Source organism: Salvelinus sp. IW2-2015, linkage group LG28 (genome assembly GCF_002910315.2).
Source record: "Salvelinus sp. IW2-2015 linkage group LG28, ASM291031v2, whole genome shotgun sequence".
NCBI lineage: Eukaryota > Metazoa > Chordata > Actinopteri > Salmoniformes > Salmonidae > Salvelinus > Salvelinus sp. IW2-2015.
The window spans coordinates 21,342,772-21,356,652 of NC_036868.1; the positions used below are offsets into that span (position 1 = coordinate 21,342,772).

The 13,881-nt window shown below is 45.3% G+C and overlaps 1 pseudogene; it reads left to right on the forward strand.

Annotated features, from left to right (window-relative positions):
* The first annotated feature begins 1,993 nt into the window (after window positions 1-1,993).
* Window positions 1,994-11,953, forward strand: LOC111954533 (26S proteasome regulatory subunit 4-like; annotated as a pseudogene).
* The last annotated feature ends 1,928 nt before the right edge of the window (window positions 11,954-13,881 follow it).

Here is a 13,881-nt window from a genome sequence, read left to right on the forward strand (position 1 = left end):
TCAATTCAAAACTGGTCGTCTAGTGGCGTTGGGGACAGAGAATAAAAGAGCATATTTCTGGGCGTGGTAGAATAGATGGCATAATGTACATACAGGGGTATGGTAGGGTGCGTGTACAGTGGAGGTAAACCCAGGCAGTGAGTGACGATAAGAGAGGTTGCATCTCTGGACGCAGTTATGCTGGGTGAGGTCACCGCATGTGTGGACGGACAAAGGAGGTATCTGAGGCATGTTGAGTGGGACTAGGGGCTCCGCAGTAAACTAAAACAATGATAACTATCCTAAACAACAGTATACAAGGCATATTGACATTTGAGAGAGGACACATTTTCTGATAACCGGCACAAAACAAGAAAAGTAGCAAACGAAACGTACAGCTTTGTAGGGCTAAAAAGCAACAATACAAAATCAAGATCCCACACACAACAGGTAGGAAAAAGGCTGCCTAAATATGATCCCCAATCAGAGACAACGATAGACAGCTGCCTCTGATTGGAACCATACCAGGCCAACATAGAAAAGAAAAAACTAGACTACCCACCCTAGTCACACCCTGACCTACCCAAAATAGAGAAATAAAGGTTCTCTAAGGTCAGGGCGTGACAATGATCTCCCGGTGGGACGCAGTGGTCTAGGAGCTGGCTGCATCGCAGTGCTAGCTGCGCACAGAGTCTCTGGGTTCACGCCCAGCTCTTCGCAGCCGGACGCACCGGGAGGTCCGTGGGGCGACGCACAATTGGCATAGCGTCGTCCGGGTTAGGGAGGGTTTGGCCGGTAGGGATATCCTTGTTCAGTATGTAAAATGTAATAAAATGTATGCACTCTACTGTAAGTCGCTCTGGATAAGAGCGTCTGCTAATGACTAAAATGTAAATGTAATTAAAGGCAGGCATAAAGGGCCAAGCTACTTGCACATCTATCACTCCGGTGTTAATTTGCTAAATTGTAATTACTTGCTACTATGGCCTATTTATTGCCTTACCTCCTCATGCCATTTGCACACACTGTATATAGACTTTCTTTTTTTCTATTGTGTTATTGACTGTACACTTGTTAATTCCCTTTGTAACTCTGTGTTGTTGTTTGTGTCGCACTGCTTTGCTTTATCTTGGCCAGGTCGCAGTTGTAAATGAGAACTTGTTCTCAACTAACCTACCTGGTTAAATAACGGTGAAATWAAAATWAAATAAAAAAATATACAATTATTGTCAGCTAAGTTAAGCATTACGTTAGCTAGMTAACAGTACAGTAGCTCGTCTTCCATTGAATAAAGTTACAGCGTTGTTTGCCGGTAGCGGCAGCTAGCTTTCATGCTGACACCCCAATCATGAAATAAATAGCTGCGATTACTAACTTAATCATCCTAAGCATTTAGTACTCCACGTTGAGTCTGTGGTCAACTCAAATAACCCGTCAGCAGCTAAATAGCTGAAGTAACGTTAACTAGCTAGTTAGCCAATAAAGTCTACCAACACTAAGTCTTGTTCAAGGTTAAACAGGATATCTAGCTAGCTAACTAAGCTAATGTGTGTGTTTATAATTTCAGGATCAAAGCCAGAGTGGGGGCCAAGGACGCAAGAAGAATGACAATGTGAGAATGAMATGGCAACAACCAGAGCCTCTGACAACAGCATCTCCTCACCTGGATCTTTCAGATATCTGTGTTAACCTGTTTTATTCTACTGTCACTAAACATGTAACCATATCATATRTTTATAGGAGAAGAAGAAGTATGAGCCTCCCATCCTCACCAGAGTTGGGAAGAGGAAGAAAAAAAGCAAGGGACCTGATGCGGCTAGCAAGCTACCTTTGGGTAACGCTGTTATGACACCTCACTTAGGACAAAGAATCTCTCTTTAAAACGGACCCATCGGCTCAATATCTAGTATCTGTCTCTGCATCATTCCTAACTCTCTAGCTATGTCATTTCTCACTCACTCGCTTGTCAAGAAAAACTATATTGATAACGTATTGTATCTCCCTCTGCAGTCACCCCTCACACCCACTGCAGGCTGAAGCTGCTGAAGCAGGAGAGGATCAAAGACTACCTGCTGATGGTGGAGGWGTTTATCAGGAACCAGGAGTAGATGAAACCACTGGAAGAGAAACAGGAAGTACTGAACTATATTACATATAATGCTATATTACTTTAGTTTATCAGGAACTAGATAAACCCCAGGAGGAGAAACAGGCRGTACTGAGTAGACCATCGAGATACAGGTAACTGACAAAATAAAGGAAACGCTTGAGTAAATGAGGGATGCMAAGTGTATTGAAAGCAAGTGCTTCCACAGATATTTGGTTCCTGAGTTAATTCAGCAATTGAMATCCCATCATGCTTAGGATCATGTATACAAATGCTGGGCAGGCCATTGTTTTGGCTACCCTGGCAATGCCCCCATAGGATGACAATGCCCCCATCCACAGGGCACGAGTGGTCACTGAATAGTTGGCATATGGCATTATGTTGGTGTTTCCTCTATTTTGGCAGTTATGTGTGTGTATGTGTGTATATATATATATATAATACTTTACTTTATCAGGAAATAGCAGATGAAACGGGTGTCACGCCCTGACCATAGAGAGCTTTTATTTCTCTATGTTGGTTAGGTCGGGGTGTGACTAGGGTGGGTCATCTAGGTGATTTATATTTCTATGTTGGCCTGATATGGTTCCCAAGCAGAGGCAGCTGTTTATCGTTGTCTCTGATTGGGGATCATATTTAAGCAGCCATTTCCCCTTTGTGCTTTGTGGGATCTTGTCTATGTATAGTTGCCTTTGAGCACTATAATAGTTTCACGTTTAGTTTTTTCGATTTATTGTTTTCTTTGAGTTTCACGACCTAATAAAGAGGATGGAACCATACCACGCTGCATCTTGGTCCATTCGTTATGACGATCGTGACAGAAGATCTCACCAACAACGGACCAAGCAGCGTGCCCAGGAGGAAAGCCAGGAGTGGAAGACATCCTGAACGTGGGATGAGATTATGGCAGGAGACAGAAGCCTGCCATGGAAGCAGGTGGAGGCAGCGAGGGAACAACAACGACAACACTGGGGTTCGCGGCCACGACGGAAGCCCGATAGACAGCCCTAAAAATGTTTTGTGGGGGGGCACACGGAGTGGTCGGTGACGCTGAGGGGTGAGTCAGAGACCGAGGAGGAATATTGGGACAGATTGATTGAGGAGTGGGTGGCGAAAGTTGAGGGGGCTGAACCAGAGCCAACTCCCCGTACTCACCGTGGGGAGCGTGTGACCGGTCAGGCACCATGTTTTGCAGTGATACGCACTGTGTCTCCAGTGCGCATTCACAGCCCGGTGCGTTCTGTGCCAGCTCCTTGCATTTGTCGTGCTAAAGTGGGTATCTGTCCAGGACGGGTTGTGCCGGCTCAGCGCGCCTGGTCTCCAGTGCACCTCCTCGGTCCAGGATATCCTGCGCCGGCTCTACGCGCTGTATCCCCAGTGCGCCTTCAAACAGCCCAGTGGTCCTGTGCCAGCTTCCCGCACTTGCCGTGTGAAGGTGGTAATTTGTCCAGGACGCGTTGTAAAAGCTCTACGCTCAGACCTCCAGTGTGCTCCACAGTCCAGTACGTCCTGTGCCTCCTCCCCGCACTCGCCCTGAGGTGCGTGTCACCAGCCCGGTGCCACCTGTACCGGTCCAACGCATCAGGCCTCCAGTGCGCCTCCACAGTCCAGTACGTCCTGTGCCTCCTCCCGCACTCGCCCTGAGGTGCGTGTCACCAGCCCGGTGACACCTGTACCGGTCCCACGCATCAGGCCTCCAGTGCGTCTCCCAAGTCCAGTACGTCTTGTGCCTCTCCCCGCACTCGCCCTGAGGTGCGTGTCACCATCCCGTACCACCTGTACCTGCCCACGCATCCGGCCTCAAGTGCGCCTCCACAGTCCAGTACGTCTGTGCCTCCTCCCCGCACTCGCCCTGCAGGTGCGTGTCACCAGCCCGGTGCCACCTGTACCGGCCACACGCACCAAGCTTCCGGCGACAGTTCCCAGTCCAGAGCTTCCGGCGACAGTTCCCAGTCCAGAGCTTCCGGCGACAGTTCCTAGTCCGGAACCTCCTGAGACGGTCCACGGTCCGGAACCTCCTGAGGCGGTCCGGAACCTCCTGAGGCAGTCCGGAACCTCCTGAGACGGTCCGGAGCCTCCAGCGGGGGTTCCCAGTCCGGAGCCTCCGGCAACGATCTACGGTCCGGAGTCCCCCGGCGACGACCCACGGTCCAGTTCCCCTGGCGACACCCCGCGGTCCGGTTTCCCCGACGACGATCCATGGTCCGGAGCCCCCGGCGATGATCCACGGTCCGGAGCATCCGGCGACGATCCCCGCACTAGAGCCGCCATTGAAGATGAGGTTTCCGCGAGCGGAGTGGGTACTTTTCCCCGCACCGGAGCCGCCCCCGATGGTAGATGCCCACCCGGACCCTCCCCTATTGAGTCAGGTTTTGCGGTCGGAGTCCGCATCTTTAGGGAGGGGGGTACTGTCACGCCCTGACCATAGATAGCTTTTATTTCTCTATGTTGGTTAGGTTGGGGTGTGACTAGGGTGGGTCATCTAGGTGATATATATTTCTATGTTGGCCTGGTATGGTTCCCAATCAGAGGCAGCTGTTTATCGTTGTCTCTGATTGGGGATCATATTTAGGCAGCCATTTCCTCTTTGTGCTTTGTGGGATCTTGTCCATGTATAGTTGCCTGTGAGCACTATAGAAGCTTCACGTTTCGTTTTTTCGATGTATTATTTTCTATGAGTTTCACKACCTAATAAAGAGGATGGAACCTGTCGCTGCATCTTGGTCCACTCATTATGACGATCGTGACAACGGGAGGTACAGAGTAGACCATTGAGATGGAATTATTATATCAAACTATAGAGTAGAGACCCAGGAGGTACTGAACATAGAACTATATAATACTACAGCTATTACTTTAGATTATCAGGAAGCAGGAACAGATKAAATCCCTGGAGGAGAAACAGGAGGTAAAGAGACAGTAGATTATGCCAATTCATAAAGTTCTTGTGTCTAACATGTATTTCCTGTGTGTTCTTCTGCAGGAGGAGAGGTCCAAGGTGGATTACCTGAGGGGAACCCTCATGTCTGTGGGAAACCTGGAGGAGATCATCGATGACAACCATGCCATCGTGTCTACGTCAGTGGGATCTGAGCACTACGTCAGCATCCTCTCCTTCGTAGACAAAGACCTGCTGGAGCCGGGCTGCACGGTACTACTCAACCACAAGGTACTGACATATTTCTGCTCCGTACTACTCAACCACAAGGTACTGACATATTTCTGCTCCGTACTACTCAACCACAAGGTACTGACATATTTCTGCTCCGTACTACTCAACCACTAGGTACTGACGTATACTGAACAAAAATATAAACGCAACATGCAGCAATTTCCAAGATTTTACTGAGTTACAGTTCATACTGTCTAAAGAAATCATGAATGGCACGACAATGGGCCTCAGGATCTCGTCACAGTATCTAAAATGCAATTGTGTTTGCCCGTAGCTTATGCCTGCCCATACCATAACCCCACCACCATGGGACACTCTGTTCACAACGTTGACATCGCAAACCGCTCGCCCACACGACGCCATACATGTGATCTGCGGTTGTGAGGCCGGTTGGACGTACTGCCAAATTCTCTAAAACAACGTTGGAGGCAGTTAATGGTAGAGAACACTCAATTCTCTGGCAACAGCTCTRGTGGACATTCCTGCAGTCAGTATGCCAATTACACGCTCCCTCAGAACTTCTGTTGTGTGACAGAACTGCACATTTTAGAKTGRCCTTTTATTGTCCCCAGCACAAGGTGCACCTGTACAATGATCATGCTGTTTAATCATCTTCTTGACATGCCACACCTGTCAGGTGGATGGATTATATTGGCAAGGGAGAAACGCTCACTAACAGGGATGTACACAAATTTGTGCACAACATTTGAGAGAAATACGTTTTTTTTTGCAAATGGAACATTTCGCCAATCTTTTATGTCAGCTGATGAAACACGGGACCAACATTTTACGTGTTGCGTTGATATTTTCCCTCAGTGTATATCTGCTCTGTACTACTCAACCACAAGGTATGAACATACGCTGAGTGTACTGAACATTAAGGACACTTGCTCTTTCCATGACATATGCTGACCAGCTGAATCCAGGTGAAAGCTAGGATCCCTTATTGATGTCACTTGTTAAATCCACTTCAATCAGTGTAGACGAAGGGGAGGATGCAGGTTATAGAAGGATTTTTAAGCCTTGAGACAATAGAGACATGGGTTGTGTATGTGTGCCATTCAGAGGGGGAATGGACAAGAGAAAGGATTGAAGTGCCTTTGAACAGGGTATGGTAGTGGGTGCCAGGCACACAGGTTTGTATCAAGAACTGCAACGCTGCTGCGTTTTTCATGCTCAACAGTTTCCTGTGTGTATCATTAATGGTCCACCACCCAAAGGACATCCAGCCAACTTGGCACAACTGTTGCATTGGAGTCAACGTGGGCCAGCATCCCTGTGGAACGCTTTCGACACCTTGTAGAKTTCATGCCACCGAATAATTGTGGCTGTTCTGAGGGCAAAAGGGGGGGCGCAACTCAATATTAGGAAGGTGTATATATGATCCGTACTAATCAACCACAAGGTACTGACATATCTGCTCTGTCCTACTAGTGCTGAGCAATTAGTGCTTTTTGAGGTTGGTTCAATCATTTTTTACATTATATACATTATGTGGGTTGAATGCTGTAACAACACAGAATAAAACAATTAATACAAGTTCCATGATGGCAGTGACATTACTGCTTATCACTTATTAAACATTTATTCACATTACCTAAAAAAAWATATATACAGTATATCAGTTGCTGTGTATGTTACATTTGTTTTTATTTGATGACTGTATTATTTCATTCCAAGTCATCTAGTCTTTATAGTGCTGCTTACTATGCTGTCTGACAAAATCACTATTTTAGTAGTTCTTTAAAGTAAATAAGGCATACTTTTTTTATGACTGCTGAATAGCAACTATCGACCACTTAGAGCATGTATTTTCAAGTAGAGATACCTTGGGAAGCAACTGCTCTCTATCCCTCTTGTTTTCTCTCTCTGTGTCTGTCCCACACTAACCTAACATAGCGGGCTTCAAAGAAACACACAGGCCGGACTAGTAGGCTCGCGATAAATTATGGTTGTTGTCAATTACCAAGTTTTCTGCGCTAAACTATGTAGAATATTGGCCTGTTGGTAACTACAACTCCTTACTACATCGCACAGTTCGGGCTTGATCTGATTTATCTCTAGGGAAACTGTGCAATGTGCGCATTAAGCTCACAGAAAAAAAAGGAACAAAATGTAATTCAAATAATTGAGCCGACTTCGGGCAATTAGTTAAAAATATATATATTTAAAAAATAACTGAAATGTTGGTTAATCGCTCAGAACTATGTACTACTCAACCACAAGGTACTGACATAGCTGTTCCATACTACTCAACCACAAGGTACTGATATATACACGTAACTGCCAAAATAAAGGAAACACCAACATAGGGTGTTGGGCCACCACGACCCAGAACAGCTTCAATGAGTCTTGGCATAGATTGAGATCTGGTGACTGAGACACACACACCCTTTAAACCTATGAGGCTCCTTTGAGGCCCCCTTTCAAAGTCACTGAGATCTCTTCYAGCCATTGTAGCCAAAATAATGAGCAACTGGGCATTTTTATACATGACCCTAAGCATGATGGGATGTTAATTGCTTAATTAACTAAGGAACCACGCCTGTGTGGAAGCATCTGCTTTCAATATGTTTGTATCCTTCATTTACTCAAGTGTTTCCTTTTATTTTGGCAGTTACCTTTATGTGCTTCATACTACTCAACCACAAGCTACACAATACATATTTTATAGGGCTTTTTCCCATCGTGAGCCGAGTCAAACCAAGCTGTACTGGGCTGGCGTGGTTATGCATCCAGCATAGTTGCTGGAAACGTACTGAAAAGAACAATGTGGAAAAAAATAAATCGGCATAGTTTGGTTCGGTGGGCACAATAGTGTTTAAAGGGTATAGGTTTTACGCACTAACTGTGGATACGAGCATCTGCTAAATGACAAAAATGTGTCAAAGGCAAATTTCATTAGTTAGGTGGGGACAGTATTTATTATGTTTGGGTTGAGTAGTGAGTGACGTTGACTGACTCTGTCCCTATTTTCTGATCCGTGTCTGTCCTCTAGGTCCATGCCGTGATTGGTGACCTGATGGACGACACTGATCCCCTGGTCACGGTGATGAAGGTGGAGAAGGCCCCTCAGGAGACCTACGCTGACATAGGAGGACAGGACAGCCAGATCCAGGAGATCAAGGTACAAGAGGACTCCACTAAACGTCATACCTTGTAACTGCTTAGGAAGTATTTTAAGCATTTTATCCGAGATGAGTACCACGTTATGTACCTAGCCTGTACTAGACTCTCTGGACACTCTCTGGACAGCCTGTAGTCATTCACTGTACGTTTGTTAGGATACCGGTATCGCGATTCCAGATTTTCCTTGGCAAAAAAGAAAACACGGAAGCATACAGAACTCTATGGTCCTTTTTTAAAAWCCTACTTTATGTCAAATATTGTGTGCTATAGCTTGCAAAATAAACAAACGTGACTCTGGGGGACAACGTACGGCTGTTTTCTTTCCAACATTAGGACTGTTTTCCTAAAATAATTCAGTCTGCTTCTGACTGTGACGCTGTTGTTCTGTAGGAGTCCRTGGAGCTGCCCCTCGCCCACCCTGAGTACTGTGAGGAGATGGGCATCAAGCCTCCTAAAGGAGTCATCCTCTACGGAGCACCTGGCACTGGTGAGTTAGATGGACATGAAATAAACCATCAATACATAATAACAAAGATCAAAACAATATASATAATCCCTGAGACATGCTTAGCGACGAGCAGTATGGACAGGGAAACATACATTGAAATCATATTACAATATAATAAATATCATAATATATGGCATTTAACAGACACTTTAAGMRACTTACAGTCATGCATACATACATTTTACGTATGGGTGGTCCCGGGAGTCGAACCGACTATCCTGGTTTTGTACGCCCCATGCTCTACCAACTGAGCTAAAGAGGACCATGTTACTTAATATGGGTGTGGTTTGTGCAAGGTTGTTTGTCTGTGTGTGCGTGCGTGCATATCTGTGTGTCTCTGCTAATGTTTGTGTGCCTGTGCCTCTCTCTGTGTGTTAGGTAAGACCCTGCTGGCCAAGGCRGTGGCCAACCAGACATCAGCTACATTCCTGTGTGTGGTTGGCTCAGAGCTGATCCAGAAGTACCAGGGAGACAGGCCCAAGCTGGTCCGAGAGCTGTTCAKGGTGGGCCGAGGTACACGCACCATCTATCGTCTTTATCGACGAGATAGACACCATCGGCACTAAACGGTACTTACTACAACCACGTTCTTAAAATAGGCAACTTAAAGGCCCAGTGCAGTAGTTTTTATATCAAATAATTTATGTTTAACAATTAAGTACCTTACTGTAATAGTCCCCCCCACCCCCCCCCAAAAAAAGCTATTTCTCAAGCAATAACTTTGCTAGGACTGTCTGGGAGTGGTCTGAGTGGGGAGGGGAAAACRGAAAATTAGCTGTTATTGGCAGAGAGGTTTGGAACTCTTTCTTATTGGTCTATTAACTAATTTACTGCCTGGTGACTGAAACTCCACCCCTTTAAACCTGCTGATTAGAAGGTCCTTGTGTAGATAGTTGCTGGTTGAAAATACAATCAGAAAATGACACTTTTAAAGTGTTTTATCAGCTGTTGTGTACAAAATGATACGGAACAGGAAAATCTGAATTTGGACTGCACTATGCAGAAATCGCWCTGCCATTTCCTGGTTGCTAAAATTCTAGTAGTTCACCKAATTTCAGTTTGTGACAAAACAAGCAAGTATAGTGTAGATARTCATTATACCATCTAAATATATTTCCCATAACCATATTGTAATTTCAGCTGTTTAAAACTGGTGTATAAAACCGAAAGTAAAAGACGCAAAAACTTAAGAATGGGAAGCATAAAAATAGCGCACATAGAACAGATCTACCGCTTCTTAGACTTACTTTCACTGAAAATTACAGATCTATAACACRCGTTTCTATGTGAATTTGGTCAGGCCGCCCCAAAAGTTACATATTGCCGCTATAAATGATAGGAATAGGCATAGCAAGGTTGTTTAATAGCTCCACCTTGCCCTCTGATAGGCTTGGTGAAAGTTGAACCATTTTGCTTATACTAACCAAATCCTCTTAGATATTGACAATTACTGGATCTGCCGGGTTGATTTGGGAATGTGCCGACTACTGTTTCTCTGCCCTTTAGGTGTGACTAAACGTTGTTTTTCTCTCCATGTGTAGATATGAGTCGAACTCTGGAGGAGAGAGGGAGATCCAGAGGACCATGTTGGAGCTGCTCAACCAGCTGGACGGTTTTGACTCCAGAGGAGATGTCAAGGTGATCATGGCCCACGACAGGATAGAGACCCTAGACCCTGCACTCATCAGACCTGGTAAGACGCTCTCATGAGTATCTGAAAGATGGAGCCTATTTTTGTATCGTGTATCATATTAAAATCGACCGGTAGAGCGGGACTCTTAGACAGGGATAAAACGACCTCAGTTGAAGTGTATATTGAGGATTTGAGATTCTACTATAAAATGAATGCAGATTCATTTCCTCCTTCTGAGCTCCATCTGTGGAACTGACCTCTTGACCTTGAGCGAACAACGGATGGAGCTCTCAGAACACTTTACAAGACTCCGATCAAAAGAAACAACGTTCACTGAAGCCATTTGAGGAAGGCGTCTTTTTTTTCTTCCCACAATGTTGAGTCAATGTCAATAAGTATTCTGTTCTAGAATCAGAATGAGTAGAATCGAACGGCCAGTCCCTCGCTTTGACACTCCATGCCCCTCACCCCCTTCCCTATGTTTTTTTCCCCAGGTCGTATTGACAGAAAGAGAGTTCCCTCTGCCTGATGAGAAGACCAAGAGGAGGATCTTCAACATCCACACCAGCAGGATGACCGCAGCCAACGACGTCACCCTGGACGACCTGATCCTGTCCAAGGATGACCTGTCAGGAGCTGACATCAAGGTATGGATGTCCAGGGTTTCCTCTACCACAGTGGTCCTCAACCTGGGTACCTGGTCTATCTGCATGGTCATTGGGAAGACTCATAAGAGCATCGGCCATGGCAATAGTTACCCCCCCAAAAATAATTTAAACACTGCATTACCACTACTAAGGTGGCGTAGTCCCCCTATCTAGCCCTGTTGCCCCCTGCCTGCCAACAAAGAGTTGGCCTCCATGGATTTCAACTGCTTTAGGTGTGTGKCTTTAGGGATGTTTGCAGCCACTCTAGGGAAAACATGATTCTCAAACTGCCTCTAGCTAAACCAGATTTAGTATATTTGACTGTGCTGCCCTCTAGCGGCAGTTCTTTTAAGGTAAATCCTGAAAGGATTCTCTTACTTCCCAGCAATGCTGGGCCTTTTTCGGCTACTTTCAGAAAGCCTCCCTCCTTCCTTGAAGTCATGATCTGAGAGAGTTAAGTCTAGGATCAGGTCTTCCGTGTCCATATATTATTCATTATGACATAAAAGACTAAACTGATGCTAGATCAGTACTCCTACTCCCAAGACTATTTGTGAATACAGGCCCTGATCTTTTGAGGCTGACCTAAGTTGACCTTTCTCCTCTCTTTCTCCCCCTCCTCCAGGCGATCTGCACCGAGGCAGGCCTCATGGCCCTGAGAGAGCGCAGAATGAAGGTCAYCRACGAAGACTTCAAGAAGTCCAAGGAGAASGTGCTGTACAAGAAGCAGGAGGGTACGCCGGAGGGCCTGTACCTCTAACCCCGGACCTCGGACGTTTAACCCCTGACCTGTACCCTGTCCGCGGTGTGAGAGAGCAGAGAGAGCTTTGCTGTATTTYGTTGCATGTTACGTTTGGCTTCCTTTCCAGTTGTCTACTTTAACTTCATGAACTCTGACAATAAATACAAKAATTTGAATGGGAGAGAAGTGTTGTTATTCCTCGTTCCATGTATGATTACTCTCATTTCCCTCCGTGCTCTGTTTAGTATAGGTAGTGTCACGTTGTCCTAAAGTTTGGTCTGCATTGGAGAAGCCTGGAAATCTAGGCTAGAGTAGAAGTAGTGTTCAATAGCATACAGTCTGCATCATACCCACGTTTGGGTTCCATAACTGGTTCATCAGCCCCAGTAATAATCTCTCTATGTTTATTTTGCGGAAAATGAATCCCATTTTATTTATTCCGCTCAATCACCATCTTCCAGTAGTATTCAGACTTCAGACAACACTGTACATACTGTTTATACAGATGCCCTGTTTCTTCATAGTCAGACTTAAGGGATATCACTCTATTCCTCTTGGTTGCAGAGGTCTATCTGATTCCCAAGACAGAATAACGGAACTAGGGAGGAGGATGCAACTCATGTCCTGATGGTGAAACTATTGTATCTCTCCTTACTATCTCGCTCCCCTCTTTCTCTTTGCTTAAAAGAAGACCTCCACTAATAACAGGAATGTTCCAGTATCTCCCGCACAAGACGTCGTTTTRGAGACACCCGGACACACATCTAAATAGTCCCTCACATCACTTCTCTCTGTTTTAATAGGAAGTGTAGTATATCGCTTTGATATGAAAAAGACATGTTATACACGTGCGTGCACACACTGAAACAAATCAGCCCCTCCGAATCCTTCCGGGCCTCTCAGAAGCTACTCATTTCCAATCCYCATTTCAGTGATTCTCCCCTATGTTCACCCCTTTTCCAGTACACTGAGTTTAAGAGCACAAATTAATCTGCTTTTTGTGTGCCGTTGAGCAGCTGCAGTTCATTTGACACGTGCAGCAGAGACGCAGCATTGATTTATTTCCTCTTGATGTAGGGCCATGTATAACTTTGTATTCAGCAGAACRCTCGCTATACCGTTTCATTTCGGGATTGAGTGAAAATGCCGCACGCAGCCCTGATCACTCTCCCTGTCATCCCCCTTATTAAATCTTTCACGCGGTTCAACTGCAACGCAGCGCACATTGCAGCACATTCAGCAAACCCTAAGAAAACTTTAAATCAAGCGYAGCGTATAGTAGGGCCAGAGAGACAGGAKAGGAGGGGAGAGGAAGGAGGGGCGAATTGTAATGAGCCATTTGGCCTGCCAAGGMTAATATCTGTTGAGGATGTCTGAGCCACACCATGCATGCCGACATTAGAGACTGTTGGTTGTGCAGAGCTAGCCTACATAGTTATAACTACTGGTTATTACTGTGTAATAAAACCTATAACGTGGGACTGTCATATAATAAAGGCTAAACTTGTTTCCATGTTCTGGTACATATTTATTCTAATTTTACCATTGAACTGAGATTTGATTGACAGGCCCACTGTTGACCTTTCAGTGATTTCTCAGTCAACTGAGGAGGCAAAGATCCTGGACATATCTGAGGACTTCTCTTCATTGTCATTGACTTCTAATGTGTTGAGGGTGACTTTAACAACCTCCGTTGCAGGCAGAGACTTCTTAAAGACTTCATAGATTATTCAAATACTTTAATGTTCTGACAGACAGGAACTGATTGGGTTTGCAACTGGATTTCTCTGTGGCCAGAGGGAGAAGCATTCTCATCATTCACCACTAAGTGGCGCCTAAAGTGCGTGTTTTTATAATGATCGCACTGACAACTTAAACTGGACGTGAGAATAGGCCGGTCACACTTTTGGACAACGAATATCGCATAAAATCTGATATTTGTTTTCATCAATCGAAAACAATAT